The following is a 15,330-nucleotide window of genomic DNA, read 5'->3' as shown; positions in this document are numbered from 1 at the left end:
CCGAAGGTGCGGTGTGCCTTGCCCACCCTAGACAACTTTCACACTAACAGTACCAACACGTCGCTTTTAAACAATGTTGACTGCAGGAAATCTTCTTGTGTAAGTGCATACTTTTAAATATTTTTGGTAAAACATTCCAGCCATAAAGCGCTGGGAATCAGTTATACTGATAATAAAATTACCAAACCAGGTAGAATTTGAGAAAGCGGTTTTTAAAAATAGCTCTTGCATAAATGCAGAGTAAAATATTATAATTTTTACCTTATCAATATTTATTAATTTCAACTTATGGAAGCATCAAAATTAGTACAAAAATAAAGCTTAACAACTAATTTGCGTGTTTCATACCACCGCTTTTTTATTTTGGAATGTAAAATGTGGTTACACGTAAACATTCGGCATGTTATAAATTTTCAATCGGATCACTCGAACTTAAAGCATAAATGTAATAATTACTCACTCAGTAGTTTAAAAAAAGCACTAAACTGTGTACACACAGTTACACACGTATAAATTGTTCTACGTATAGTTAAATTTTTAATAACGATACATTAATAAACCGCCTTTTAATGCGGGAATAACAAATCTAATTTAAATTAATATATGATAAAAATATTAAGGTAAAACGTAAATCAAAAGAAGATTCTGGATTAGACGAGGTATTGAAAAACTTCCAAATCAGTCGACGTCGTTCAATGAAACAAATCATTCATGTCATAAGTACGCATCGGCAGGTTTAGTGTCGAACAACTCGCCAGCAAATAAACATTGTCCATCTCCGAGCAAAATAGGAACGCTAAAGCTCCTGTATCCCCCCCAACTTCTCGTTCCCGTTCCATTAACCCTTACTCCGTTAGTTACTCCGTCATCCTTCCACCCTCAGCCGTAGTCGTAGTAAGTGGTTGTACAGTTCGGAAAAACGGTTGCCCCGCCGACGTTGCGCCACCGGACAAGTGTTATCCCAGCATCACGGTTCAGTTTTCTGGAGTTCACTTGCTACCCGCTATATCTGTCCCGGAAAAAGGATCTGCTCCCGTTCGCCCGTCCCGCCACCTTATATCCTTTTCCGTGTGTCCGTAGGATGAAAACACTGCTTGCAGTTTGAAGCCACCAGCAATGCCGGACGCGGGACGAAGCTCTCTCTCTCTCTCAGGGGAAGGATTTGTTGTTTTGTAACTGTGCGTGCATGTGTGTGTGTGTGTATGTGTGCGTGTGGAAGACAAAAAGTGAAAGAAGGGCATTGAAGGCAGGGTGGAAAACACTTAAAGCGACACAATTTCCATGGAGAAGTCCCGCCAACGCCATATTCGCTCGATCGGAAACCGAAAGCGGACGCCTCGATAAGGCCAGGAAAACTTTGTGTTCGGTGCTCCACGCGGTGCACGGTGAGGAAGATTTTGAGGGCGAGAAGGGTTCACCAGGCCCCGAATGGTCCCCGAGAAGGGTCGAGAAAACCTCCCCCCCCCCCCCACCCCGCGCCAAAGGTTGTTGATCGTCCCGTGTGTGATGGGATGGAAAATATCGACAACGTCGCCGAACAGCTGCTGCTGCTGCGAATGTGTGAGGTAATCGTACGGAGGCGCACTTTAAGCGGGAAGGAAAACAGGAAAACAACCCATCCAAGAGCAAACACATAACAGCGGGGTGACCAAAACAAAGACCGGTCCCTTCCGGGCGATGGTTGGCGAAACCCGAAGCCAAGCGGATGGCCATCATCCCGTTTCTTATCGCCCGGGCAATGAGCCACAAACATACGAGCCGTGTAATGCGTCCGGGATTCGATTTCGTCCTTCGATCGTCCTACTTGTGCCAGCTGGAACCTTCAATGCAGGACCATGGCGGCATCCAAGTTCTCGAGCTGCAAAAGTGTGTGCTCATCGGCGAGCAACAGTTTGATGGAACGTATATCGCGCCGTTACTTGATGTTTTTGTAGTGTGCGAGGACGAGATGTAGAAATACGGTTCTTTGTGCTAAGTGGTGTCGTATTGCGAAGCGATTGATTCCCCTTCTTCGAGGAAACATCATCATTGACCGATTGAACCATATTCAAAATAACCATCAACCTTTGCTTCAACCAGAATGAAGTGTATCGCATGGGAATTATCTCGGTTGAATAATTTCTAGCAACTGTTCCACGGGAAAGGGTACCACTGTTTGAGAGGATTAGTTACGGTTGCCAACCGTTTTGCTTTTAGGTTCAGTGAACCGATTAGGGCTTAGAAGTTTAACATCGAAACATCCAGCATTGGGACAAGATGAGACGTGATGTTTAGATGGCTAAAATGATGACACAGTTTGTTAGCTATCATACCATAAAATGCACAACGTGACCATAGTTTTTGTGGTACTACAGTTATTGGAAGTATTCTGATTTGTTTAAGGATTTGAAAAATTTGGTACAACGGTGCGAAAAGTAACGATTCATAGTTACTTTCATCCAAAATCCTCGTGCCTATACCTATTTTCCTAGTTTTTCTTTTGATTTCGTGATTATATTACTTTATTATATTATTATTTATAATGATCTCTTACATTACTATTAATTGCTGAAAATTGGTTTGGCTTTCGTTTAATTGTTCAAAATTCTTTATTAAGTACGCAACGCAGGGGAAAAATTCTAATTTCCTTACATAACAGAAAATGTATATTCAAGAAAAACTCTGCTTTATTCTTGTTTGTTGAACATTTATGTTGCATAAATGAGTCTGATGCTTTAATATCATTTATTGTGCATAAAAAACATAGCTGAGAAAAACACGTTGACATAAACAAAAATTGTGCTTATTTTATTATGAGGTGGTTTAGCAATCGATTTCATATGTTTTGTCATCATCGTCTCGTGATGCAAATTAATCAAACATAGCAGCAGTGAAAACGAGATATCTAGTATCAAGTTTTAAATTCGTTCAAATAACATCTTTGCTATCTTTGTTGGATCTAAACACATATGTTTTATTCAGCCAATTTGCTTCGCCGTAAATTATATCGTCTACAATTTGTTTTCAATTTTATTACGAATGGTTTTTAATAACCTGTTGATAGTGGTGGAAAAGTGCTGAATCGTTCCAAGAATAAAAATCGATTTAAATTCCTAAACCCTTCAAAGCGACGTCAAACGAAAACCATTCAAAGCAACCCCTCTCAGCCTCACTAAGCGTAGAATAATAAATCACTTCCACACAAATAAAAAAAAACATACTCTGCTCCGCTCGACATTTTCCATCTCATCATCGTGCCATCGGCATCGGCTTGCAGTATGGTCGCTAAAGTTATCCGATTATTTTCTCGGCTAATTGAGCAGCGGTTCACCGAGCAGCCATCTATTTAGTCATCCTAACCAAGCCACGTTCGTTAACATTTGGCCAAACTGCGGTTTCTTAAGGTCACCCAAACACGCCCAACCTTTCGGGCGATATTTAAACGGTCGATTTTGTATGTGTTCCTTTCTTATTCACCACTCGGTTTCTGCCTTTCGCTTTCCCCGTGGAACGTAGGATCGTTGAGGAAAGGCAACTCTTCTTCGGCACTGTCCCAACGCTACCGTACCCGCACTCTAAGCTTCATTTGGAAATATGAAGGAAAAAATCCAAAACAACCTAAAACGCCTTCCTTCGCGAGCGGCGAGTGAAATTGAAAACGGAAATGGTATTTATTTTTGAATTGATTCGCGCAATTTAAACAAACCCACCACTCCTGTACCGAAGCCAACCGAGAGTCGCTCGTACTCCGGGTGCCATCCAGGCCGGGATCCAGGCCGAAGGAAAAAGAAACACAAACGCCCGGGCTGGGAGAGTGTGTGTGCGTTGTTTATGGCCGTGAAATACGCGACAGCATAATACCGGACGGGCACAAACACTCGCGCACACAGCGAAACACAGAGCCACACGTCGGCCGAATGGATAACAGGCGGAAACGTCACGAGAGGCGCGCGTCGAGTCGAGTTGTTATGGGAAATAATTAAATGCAGCCTATCACCCGGCCACCCCGGTGGCCTCGCGTTTTGCCTCACCCCCCTTCCGGACGGGGGTTAAATGGGGAGAGTTATCTAGCGCGCGGGCCAAACGAAACGGGAACGGATGATCGCCGGGCGGAGGAGGGAGGAATTTTATTTGCTGTCACACCCCGGCACGGCTCGGTGCCAAAGCGAAATTGAGATTTCGTGGGTAATCGTTTCGCGATTTCCTTCGCCTTTTGTCCCGGCTTAGGCCGCCACCATTTCCCGGGACTCGCATTCACAGCGTTCGCGTTTGCGAGTGGACCAGCTTGCGGTTTGGCCGATGAGTTCATGGCGTGCGGCCTTGTCGCTTGACTGATGCCCGACCTCAGGCCATTTTCCCGGCCAATCAGCCGGCCCGACGGGGAGCCGTGGTGCCGGTGAGCCGCGGAGTACCCGGGACGAATGCAAAAATGATCGATGGTAGTGGGCCGATGAAACGGGGGCAATTTATCTAGTCGACAACTGTTCCTTTTTTTCTCTGTCCTCTTCTTTCGTTCTCGTTCTCTCTCTCACTGTCTTTTTTATTTTAGTTTGTTTCGCTCAACACCTTACCCCCTCTTCGCCTGGCGACTTTCGTGAACATGATTTATGGTGCCTTTCATCGATGATTTTTCCCCGAACGCTGGGAGCATCTCAGTCACATTGAGGTCGTGTGCGCCGTGTTCTTGTTGGGTCCGGGGCCGGTCGTGTGTGTTGTGGCTGAACACTCTGGGCGAAGCGCTGGAAAGCGCCGACGAGATGCGAGATGACTTAACTAGACGATAATTAACTGGCAAATGATGATATTCATTAGGGGATGATATAAGACGGCTAGCACGCGGGAGAAGGGACGCATTTCGGGGTGGTCCGGGGTGCGGTAGCCGTGTGACATGTGGCCGCAATTGTTGATGACGACAATGAGCGTTATGACACATCGGTTGACATTTCGCCGGTGGCGAATTTGTCCCGCGCAGCGCAATAAAGCAACGCTATCGAGCGTTCGCGTGATGGATGGAGCCGCCTGGTGTTTGACGGTTTGCAGATGGAAATGTTTTCCCTTTTTTGGGCGAAAATATTTGTTCGACAGATTTGACAACGATATTCAGTGCTTGGAGCAACTAATTGAATCATCATACATGATCGTATGGGTGTTGTTGTTTACGTCGTCTTTGATAGCTAAATTAGTCAGAAAGTCAAAGCAGGAATGATATAATATGACAATATATTTACAAATTTATTGAAAGACCGTTTAGTTTCAAAAAAGGTTCGTTAAATAATTCATAAACCGACTCCTCCGTATTGCAGAGAGACGTAAGATATTGCACGCAGTCGAAAAAATTTAAACATGATTTAAAAGCAGAAGTAACACATAACATCACACAAGCTAGATACTTCTGATCTACCGAATTGCATAATTTAAATAGCTAGAGAAGAATGCCGAAATCATAAGCATATTTTCTCAAATTTATACAAATGCATCGTCAACAACACAAGCAGTTTTAAATTTTATTTGAGCAACTTATAGTTTATATTAATTTTTTGGAATGTTTCTTCTGCTGTTGTTTTCTTAACGGTATTCAATTTGCCGTATTCTCAATGTGGTTGAGATTTTTAAATTGATAAGGTGGTACATCCATAACAGTAAAACATAATAGCAAGAACTATCTTACCCTTTATATCAGGGCCCGGCATACAATTGCTAAAAATGGACAGATGCTTACCTCAAATGATGATTTAGTGTTTTCAAAGTAGGTCCCTGTTGAATGGAGTATCAAATTTCTAAATAGTAGTTACATAAAAAGAGGCAAAAGATAAAATATTAGAAACTTTGTTGTACAACTTTTTTACAATTTGCATACTTATTCTCGTTTTTTTTTTTCAACATTTAATAGGAACACCTCGTTCAGCAATTTTAATCTTCTTTTTTGGCAAGAAAACGTTCGTTTTCGTTCAGCAATTTTAATCTTCTTTTTTGGCAAGAAAACAATCTAAATACATTTTGTATGAAGCGGTAAAGTTTTCTTACCTGTCGGACTTTGACGTCCCCTGCTTTAGATCTTTGGTCTTTTCGGTTTATCTCAATAACGATATCAATATTTGCCACAAAGTTTTATGAATGCTCCATAAACCCAGCATCTTCAAACGACCTTCGAACGAAACTCTAGAAAGGTGTACGGATTTGACAACGATGTGTTTCGGCTTCGATATACGATTAAAATAATTAGGCTCGATCGCAGATGTTCACTCAAAATTCAAAAGGCATTTATGAATCCTACGTCCATCGTTCGCTGCAAAGTAATACTCATAATACGGCACAAACACTTCTGAAACCGTTTGATGTTGGAAATGGGTGTAAATGTGTACTAGGACGCCGCAGGAAGATTCCGTTTGCCTAAAAGGCACGCTCCGTATCTGATTTGCTTTTCCGCTTTTCCTTCCACCCGGGTTTTGATGTCGGAACATGGATACTCACGGGAACGGGATAGTGACACCGTGGCGAGGAGGAAACACAAACAAAACCTAACCAACAACCATGCGGCGCTCCGATATTGAAAATCGATTTTGTTGCTCGCAGGCGCTTTGAAGGGCGAGTTCAAGCGGTGACGTGATGTTGTTGTGCACCTTCACACCTCCGAACCGGGTTGGGGGCGGGTTCCAAAACCAAAACCAACTGAGCCACCGTCGTCGATGGGTTTTCGGAGTGATTCGATTCCATCAAACACGCTTCGCTCGCATCAATCTCTGGACGCGACAAATCCATTAAGTCTAGGAACGCGCTCCGAACCGTGGAACGGTGGAAGGCATGCAATTTCCGACGTTCATCTCAATCTCGACGCCCTCGTGCCTGTCAGTAAGTCGATTACATTGTACACAACGTCTCGTTGTACGGTTGGTCGGTCGGATCGGTGCCCGTTTTAATGATGTTTTGCATGTCGATCGAACGGGCGAACCAATCCGAGTAGCCGTTTGGAACCCAGTCTGCCAGACCATTCGGAGTCGTTTGCTGGATTGTGTTTACTTCCAAAGGTTCGAGTGTGCACACCTGTACGGAGTGAATTTTCCTTGCGAGGGAGCTATTTTTAGCGACCAACACCTGTGAAACACACGTTCGCCGTTTCGTTCTGCCCCCAGGACTGGATTGATCCCGTTTCCCAAAGCGGACACGGACCGGGCAAGAGGCGAGCGAGAGAAGAAGCACAATCCCGCAAGATAAACACCTGCCCGCCCGGCGAAGAGAGTGTTTATAAACCCTCCATTCGGCCGCAAAGTTGACAGATTAGCGCTAGTGTTTGGCTAACAAATTCCGAGCGGCACATTAAACTGTCTCGCATTTCAGCGCACCAAAACCCCATCGCAATCAGTCAGTCAGTCAGTCAGTCAGTGCCCACTGTGCGATGTGGCTCATCATTTCTGACAGCTCGAGGAAGCAATCGGTGGGAGTGAAACCGTGCTCACCCCCAAAGTGACGTGTGGCGATGGATAGATCTGGCGTTTTTATCACCACGTAGGAATGCTGCTTCCCTGCGGCCCCCGACCGTCCCCCGACCACTTCACCCAAATCGTTGTGTTTGGGTTTTTTTCCTTTCCCGCTTGCGCTTGGTTTATACTTTCTGGTCGTTGCAATAAAGATGATTCGCCCGACGCGCTACAGTTCACGCCTCGACGTCCATTTTCTCACCTGTTGCGTCCCACCTTCAAGCGCCCTTTCCTCCCTCCCCCCCTCCTCCTCCACCTTTTCGCCAGTGGGAAGAGTATTATAAATTTTCAAGCTGTCAAAACAAAAGAAAATAATGTACTGCCGGGGGTTTGCAGTCTGCCGCCTCCATTACTGCCGTTTGTATTCCGCTCCGCTAATCTGCAACAAACCTAGATACAGAAGCAAAACGAAGAAGATACCGCAGCCGTCGGATGCTGGTTGGAGGTTGGATTTTTGTTGTCTTGTTTTGTTTACAACAGCTTCCGTCCGATCGGGTTTCATGTGAGTTTCGGGATGCCCCTATCTCCGTTTGCTTTCCCATTTCGGCCCCCAAAAGGTGGCGCTGGCGAAACGGAGCAAAACAAAGCGCGCAACATAAACAGAAAAGCCCACCCCAAACTGCCCGGAACCCCTCCCCCCGTGGGGTGAGGCATCATCTCGGTTTTTTCGGGAAAACATGTCTGGTGCTATTTTTAGGCCCGGTTTGCTTGAGATGGAGTTTTTCTTCATTCGCCCCTCTAGCTCCAGTGGTGCATTCCGCACCGCCATGGCACCCTCGCGGCGGGGGCCGTGAAAAACTCGACTCCAAACAGCACCAAACCGGGTTGATGCTTGAGGGCACGGGTCACGGGCCACCGTCGGTCAATGTTTGAACTTTGCCAGTCAGCATTGATAAATTTTATAGACTCGTAAACGTTGAGATGTTGCTTCCTTGCCGTCCGAAACGGGTGGAAGAAGGTCAGCGCCACCGGGAAACCATCGTCGGCGTAATATGGTAGCATTTTTCAAGGGCCGTTTTGTCCGCGGACCCGCTTGAAGAAAGGGGTTGGAAACGCTTCCACTAAATCACCCGATGCCGGTGAAAAGCTGGCGTTCCGCGTGTGGTTGATATGTGTGTGGAAAAGTTTGCGTAATTGCTAGTTCCGATGCTCTGCCTCCGCCCCCGTGGTTTATAAAATGCCGTCAACTCTCCGCAAAAGGTCCCTCGGCACTGGCTTGTAGCGCTCGAAAGAAACAGAAACAGTTTTTCACTTTCCCCAGGGTATGCCTGAGGGTGTCAGTTTGAGGGGTGATTTGACAAGGCAATGTAAGATACAATGTGCTTTGCTTGCCTTTTAATTGAAAGAGAACGTTACTTCCGTTACGTTATATAACACAATGAAGCAACCAGTGTTTAAACCTGCCACGCCCTCTCAGCCCTCCCCAGAGGGGATGGTTTTTCGTAGAACAGGAGCTGGAGGATGGTAAACCATCGATTTAATAAATTCTTGCTGAAGGCATAACAAGCTTTCTTTTCCCTGTGAGATTGTAATAATAGGAAGTAAATATCTGCCAAAACGGCGAGTGGGCTTGGGTTGTTTGAAGTTTTTCTGCCTTTTTGAATTTTCAGAATGTTTCTTATAGCATTCTTTACATAACACTGTTGTGTTTCGTCTCAGATGAGAGGATAGTGAAATGGGAAGCATGTAAATTGTTTTATGATCCATTTTAATAAAATCGGAACGACGTTGCCTCGTGGGTATAACACGATTTCTGAATCTGTTACCAATTTCTATTTTTAAACCTCTTATTATGCTCTCATAGATTTGACCTTCTTAGTGTTTCTTATTGTATTTTACTGTTAGAGAACTGTAATAAGAAAGGGAGTTAGTCTGGTTTTTGAAAAGTTGTCCGGTACTTCCGAGCATCGTTCTTGACTTACAACTTAGTTTTTATTTACAGTAACTTGCTCCGCTGTGAGTTCAATTGAAGTTGCATTCAACCAGATTCTTTTTATCTTTTCTTTTTAGTTTATCTTATTTGTAGAACGAAGATAAGAATAATGATGCCATTAAAAAGATACCATTTAACTTGAATGAATATCAAGTCTTTTTTTCACCTGACATTAAGACGATACATGAAATCATAGTTATTATTTAACTCTAGCTACTATACTAAAACATATTGATATACATCGTAGCTCTACTGTCCTCGTCTGCACTGCGATGAAACATCCATAAGAATAATTAAATTATGCAGAAAAATTAAATGCAACTCTTTCACAATTATTTTTTCATGACGCAGCAAATAAATGAGTGAACCAAGCATAAGGCGAGAAATTAAATCCATACCGTACGGAAAATCAAAATCACATGGCGGCTATCGCACGAAATGCCGACTTTACACACATCAAACGATCCGTGTCCGACCTCCCGACGACATTTCGCATTACTAGACGGCAAAATCGAGCACCCTGCTGGGCTCGTTCACTTTCGGTACATTTGCTGTAAAAACAACGGTTCTGTCCTTTCGCCGCCGTCACAACACTCCGTCCGCCTGCCCGCCTTGACCGTTGGTGAAATGTTACGTCCACCATGGTCAACGCTCGATTACCATCTTCCTAAGCGTGACCGGGACGGAGGAAAAAAAAAATCACCAAGTGAAACAGCATCGGAGAGGTACCTTACGGTGTGGTTTTAGATCCATTTCCACCGACCCTCCACCGAGTGGCCCAATCCCGCCCGCACGGTTCGCCCGAGGCGGAAGTGTTAAGCAAGGGCTCGGAATGTAATCTTGGAGCGCTGCCAAAACGGTCGGCTGAGCCGGCCCATTCCGTACAGGTGTGATATTTTATTCGGTTTCAGTTTCACCGGCCCCTTTCCGTCCGTTACCCGTGGTGTTCGGTTTCTCTTGGCGTCCCATCACCAGTGCGGGATCGGAATGAATTATGAACGAAAAAGTCGGAGCAGCTGATGGATGCACTTTTGGCACGGAGATGCCCTGGCCGTGCCCATCGGACGGTTCAAACATCAACCATCCGACCATCCGGATGAAGCCATCGTCTTTAATTCCAACCAATCGATAATGCCGCAAACGGTGGCATACCGTTCAAATCCAACAGGGAGCAGGTGCATCTCGATCGATTATTTTTATCCTTCGACCGGGAGTGAAATGTCGAACCGACCGATCTCGCCGGGCGCCAATCGTTCAATTTCGTTTAGCCCTCGGTGGGAGGAGATTTTTGCGTTTTATTCTTAATCCGTTGGATGTGTGGTTTTTTTTTTCACTAACTTTCTTCGCCCCAAACGACTCCACCGACGTCATATGTTTACCGAGCGTCAATTGAGCGGCACGTCGTTCACTGTACGGCCGATGATCGCGCGCCACCGGAAGACTCACCCACCACCCAACACGAGCAGCCAACGTGGCGTTTGCGAGTGGTCAAACTTTATAAATATTCGTTCAATCAACCTGTCCCGTGCGCTGCCAAACCGCATGGAAGCGGGGTTTCGCGAGGCGAGGTCGTGTTGTAACGGTGGCCGGTATCAAGTGTCGACGTGTCGAGTGCTCGACTACTTAAGCGCGAGATCGGTGCGACTATACGGTTGAACAATTAGAAGCGCAAACCCGCAAAACCTCCCCGCGTGTTTAGGGGGCCGACGAGCGAACGAGGAAGTTGAGGCTTGGGGTAAGCACACACAGCGAAGACAGTGAGCAGATCGTACAAACAACAACAATGTGACCGGCCTTTGACAGTGTGTTCCGAGCGGGCTTCGGTTTTGCCAATTCACTCCGGCTTCCGGTTTCGCCTGTCCGGAGCGAAACGAGAAGACGACCAGCCAGCCGAAGTCAAGGGCGACTACTCAACTACTTGGCGGTGGAGCCGGATGCAGGCGTGTTGAAGCGTGTTCATTAAGTGCGTCCGCGTCTTGAAACGGTTCGGCCCGTCTTCGGCAACACTTTTGGGGTGGGGAGGGAGAACTCGAGTCGCGCATCCGTCCTAACGAGCTAACCACAGCTACACGACATTCGAATGTCTCGACAGACTCTCTCGAGATGGTTCCGCTGTCATTTGTTTGTTGTCGAACCGCTCGTCGGAGATTTTCGTCTCCGATTTGCTTTCATCAACCATCTCAGACTCCGCTTCCTCCACCGTTCCGTGAGCGACAATGCGCCAAAGGCCGCCGCTTACGCCCGGGCGCTTCCGCTGTTTCTTGTTTTTTTTTCGCGTTTCGCGAACCCCTGGTGCAAGAAACCGGAGGCAGAAGTCGCGGTTTAACCACAACAACCGGTTGCGGCCTGGCGGTGGCGGTTGGCGTAGGGTAATGTTTCAAAAATATCCTACCCCAACATGCCACGGTTCTGGGTGTGCCAAACGGGACCGTGGCGTCGGTTTCCCGCCTTTCGGGGAGTACTATTCCGAACGCGATCGCTTTGATGAAACATCGGTTGCGCACATGATGATACGCCGCCATCGGCTCGGGTTGTGTGATCTGCTCTGCCGGGTGATTTGTTTTTTAAACCCTCTCGACCCTTGTTTTTTTCCGGCTTACTCGAGGGAGCAGAAACAATAATGGGGCCTATCAAAATATTGCTCCGTCTGGGTCGGACCGGTGCAGAATATGGATACGAATGGTGACCGACACGACATTTGATATTTATCTTGGGGATATGCTGTATGAATGCTTCTAGCTGCGAGTTTGAACAAACGTCTAACTGCTGGTTTTTTGTTAATTTGAAAAAAAGGAACATTACCTAGAAAATATATTTTCAATTTGATACAAAAAATTGATAAAATCAAGTGACAAATTGGTATATTATTCGCATTCGTATGACACACAAACTCGTGCATGCATGTTTTGTCAACAAGGACATAATAGACATAAAAACTTGAACGAATGAAATCGTGGTATGATAATTGTATCAGCTCAACAATTCATTCGCATACTAATTGTTTGTGATAAAATGCGAAGCAATTATAATGAAAAGATGGTAACAAAATGGAGTTATTTAACAAGTCCTCGACTGCTATACGAACGTAAGTATAGATGGTCCGTACAAGCCAATGGATCATAATTTTATTTTTAATAACTTAACTTAATTTAAGACACAGTCAGTGGTCGACTGGTCTTTTTCGGGAATAATTTTGTAGTGGTATTTTATGTTGTGAAGTTGTTGTTTAGTTTAAACTATAGGTAAAATATCATAATTTTTAAAAATAACTAATTAGGAACATTTCATTGTTTTTTGAAAGGAAAATTTTGATTGAAATGAAAGATGTAAAGAACAAACATCTTTTTAATTTCTTATTGCGATTGGAAGCCCAGTGTACCAGTAAAAATGAACACTAAAAAACTCAACTTAGCTCAGCTGAAGTTTATGAAGTTGAAGCAAGACGCGCACTTCTATGAATTATGGTTGCAATGGTGAATGCAATTCTTTTACAGTGATTTATTTTACGACAAATCCCGTGATTTATCAAATTGATGAATACATAAGCATTTGTTTAGTTTAAGATTTGTTGCTTATTCTTTGACAGTGGAGGCGCCAAGCTATTTTAACGCTGTCTTCAAAGAGGGATCACGTTTCCCAGGATCACTTCTGTACAACAGCTGGGGGAAAAGAGATCCGCATGAAATGTTCTATTTTCATTGACTCGACCGGCCGTAAGTGGCGTGAGAATCACACGACGCTTTAATAGAGCTATAAAACTCGACCGAATCCGTCTGGCAGTCTGGTTCGGCTAGCGGGCGCATCAACATAAAATGTCCGCCCCCGTTTCGCGTGGACTGCAATTAACGGTCGTCATCATTTCACGGCACCGCAATCGACTGACGGGTAAACAATCGGCCGGTGGACCACACCGCAACTAATAGTTTCCACCGTCGTAAATATTGATTCCATGCACATCCTCCGCGAAGCTCATAAAGCTTGGGCGGAAAATTAACTCCGCGTGCTAAATGAAAATAAAATAAACTCTAATGGCCTTGATGATCGTGAACTAAATTAAATCCCCCAAACTACCCTTGGAAGACTTGGCTACAATCTCCGTGTGGCGCACGGTGTTGTAGGTTGGGATTAAGAAGTGAAAAATGAGTGAAAACAAAAACAATTTGCTTTCGGGTCCTAAATACCCAAACGCTTCCTGGTAACCTATACGATACGACCCTCTAAACGACACACGTTCTGATCGTCGACCAGGGCGAAAAGCTGGCGGGGCGTTGAAATATTCGCTAGAAACGTCATGCTTTCAAATTTATTGCGCGTTTTATTACAATTTCAACCGACGCGCCGGAAAGAGCGTGCGCATCGCTCGAAGGGTGCAATAAATCCTGCACTCCATGCCAATACCGCTCATTCGCTGCGATGGCCGAGGCAAAGCGTTGCAGCGTGTTTGCATTCAACACTCGGTGGGAAAATGCACTTTCACGCCGTGCATCACCGGCGTCGGTTGGCAAGGGTTGGTAAAAATAATAAAAGTAAAAGATTAATAGAATCCGCTCCGAAAGGCACTCTAAAACGTAATCAAAAACCGAGCAAACGGGCTCGTTTGAAAGCGTGAGATTAGTTCTTTTATTTCTGCCCAAGTTCAGCGTTAAAATACACGCTTTTATTGCACAAACCCGGGCGGGGATAATTTTCCCCACCAGCTTTCACCCGGTGGATTAGTTCGGGCGCTTGTATGTAAACAAAATCTTTTTTCTCACTTTTGTTTGATTCGTTGCAATGCAAGTTCCCTTTCGTTGAAAACTGCAGAATGAAAGGATTTTTTTTCTGTACCGTACAACTTTCTTCCGCCAGTCAATATTTATTTGAATCGTGAGATTTAAGCTTACAGAAACTTTACGATGAATACTTAAAGCGACACTAGAATTGAATTCCGTATCGTGCAAATGATTCCATTTGGTGCTCAATCAGTAAACGATGCTTTAAGTCCATTTAATGTTTACTTATAAACTTTCACAACGCCTCGGTAAAAAATCTGGTGATGACATCTACTCTTTTAGGAGATTTGAATCACACTGACCAAACATAACGATGATTTAAATCTTTAACTCACTCTTCTGAGATTTGAAACATGAAGAATGAGTTATTAGCTGTCAGAGAGATTTGAATCCTTAACATGGATATCGTCTTATATCTTCTAGGTCATATTTCTGAATATGACCGGCAAATTGGACTATGATTTGAATGTATGCGGGCACTTGAAAACTACTTCCAAGAACCACAGTTTACAATTTGATGGTAATGTAAAAAAAACAATCCCCATCTTGTCTGCAATAGCGACTATAATTACGAAGTGCAAATTAATCAATCAATCAATCAATCAATAACAGTAAGTTAACAAAAAAAAATAAGAGAAGCAAGTTAATAAATTATGTAAAAAGATTTAAAATGTGTCTACTCACAGCCCCAATAGAATTTTTCCAAACTAACAATTAATGCTTTTCGATGAGAAAATAATGCATTCTTCGTCCATGCGTGCCAATCGTTGGTTTGTTCAATGTTCGTACAGAAATCGTTGCCACTTAAAGTAAAGTGGAATTCTGCATCTACAACTGCAAGTTCTTCTTTCCCACATGACCTTGTACTACCCTTTCGGTTCCGTTTAAAACGCACCTGAAGCACTAGTGCTCGTTCCCAACCGTGGGTATGAAATCGCCGACAATCACTGCGCAAACCGATAACGGAGCAGAGGTTTCTCCGGCAGCTCCTTCGAAAGGTGTCTATAATCCTTCCACTTCAAAATGGTATGGTCGACATTGAAGGGCACTATTCCGAAGGGGAAGGTTGCTCCTTGGTTTCAGGACATCGGTGGTCTACCGCACCGTGCGACATAACTTCCTCAAGGTTACGATGGCGAGCCCATTATGCTGCGCCCCTTGGTGGCATTAG

Source organism: Anopheles ziemanni, chromosome 3 (assembly GCF_943734765.1).
Source record: "Anopheles ziemanni chromosome 3, idAnoZiCoDA_A2_x.2, whole genome shotgun sequence".
NCBI classification, from domain to species: domain Eukaryota; kingdom Metazoa; phylum Arthropoda; class Insecta; order Diptera; family Culicidae; genus Anopheles; species Anopheles ziemanni.
The sequence above is the reverse complement of the archived record's forward strand: the minus strand, read 5'-3'. Positions refer to the sequence as shown.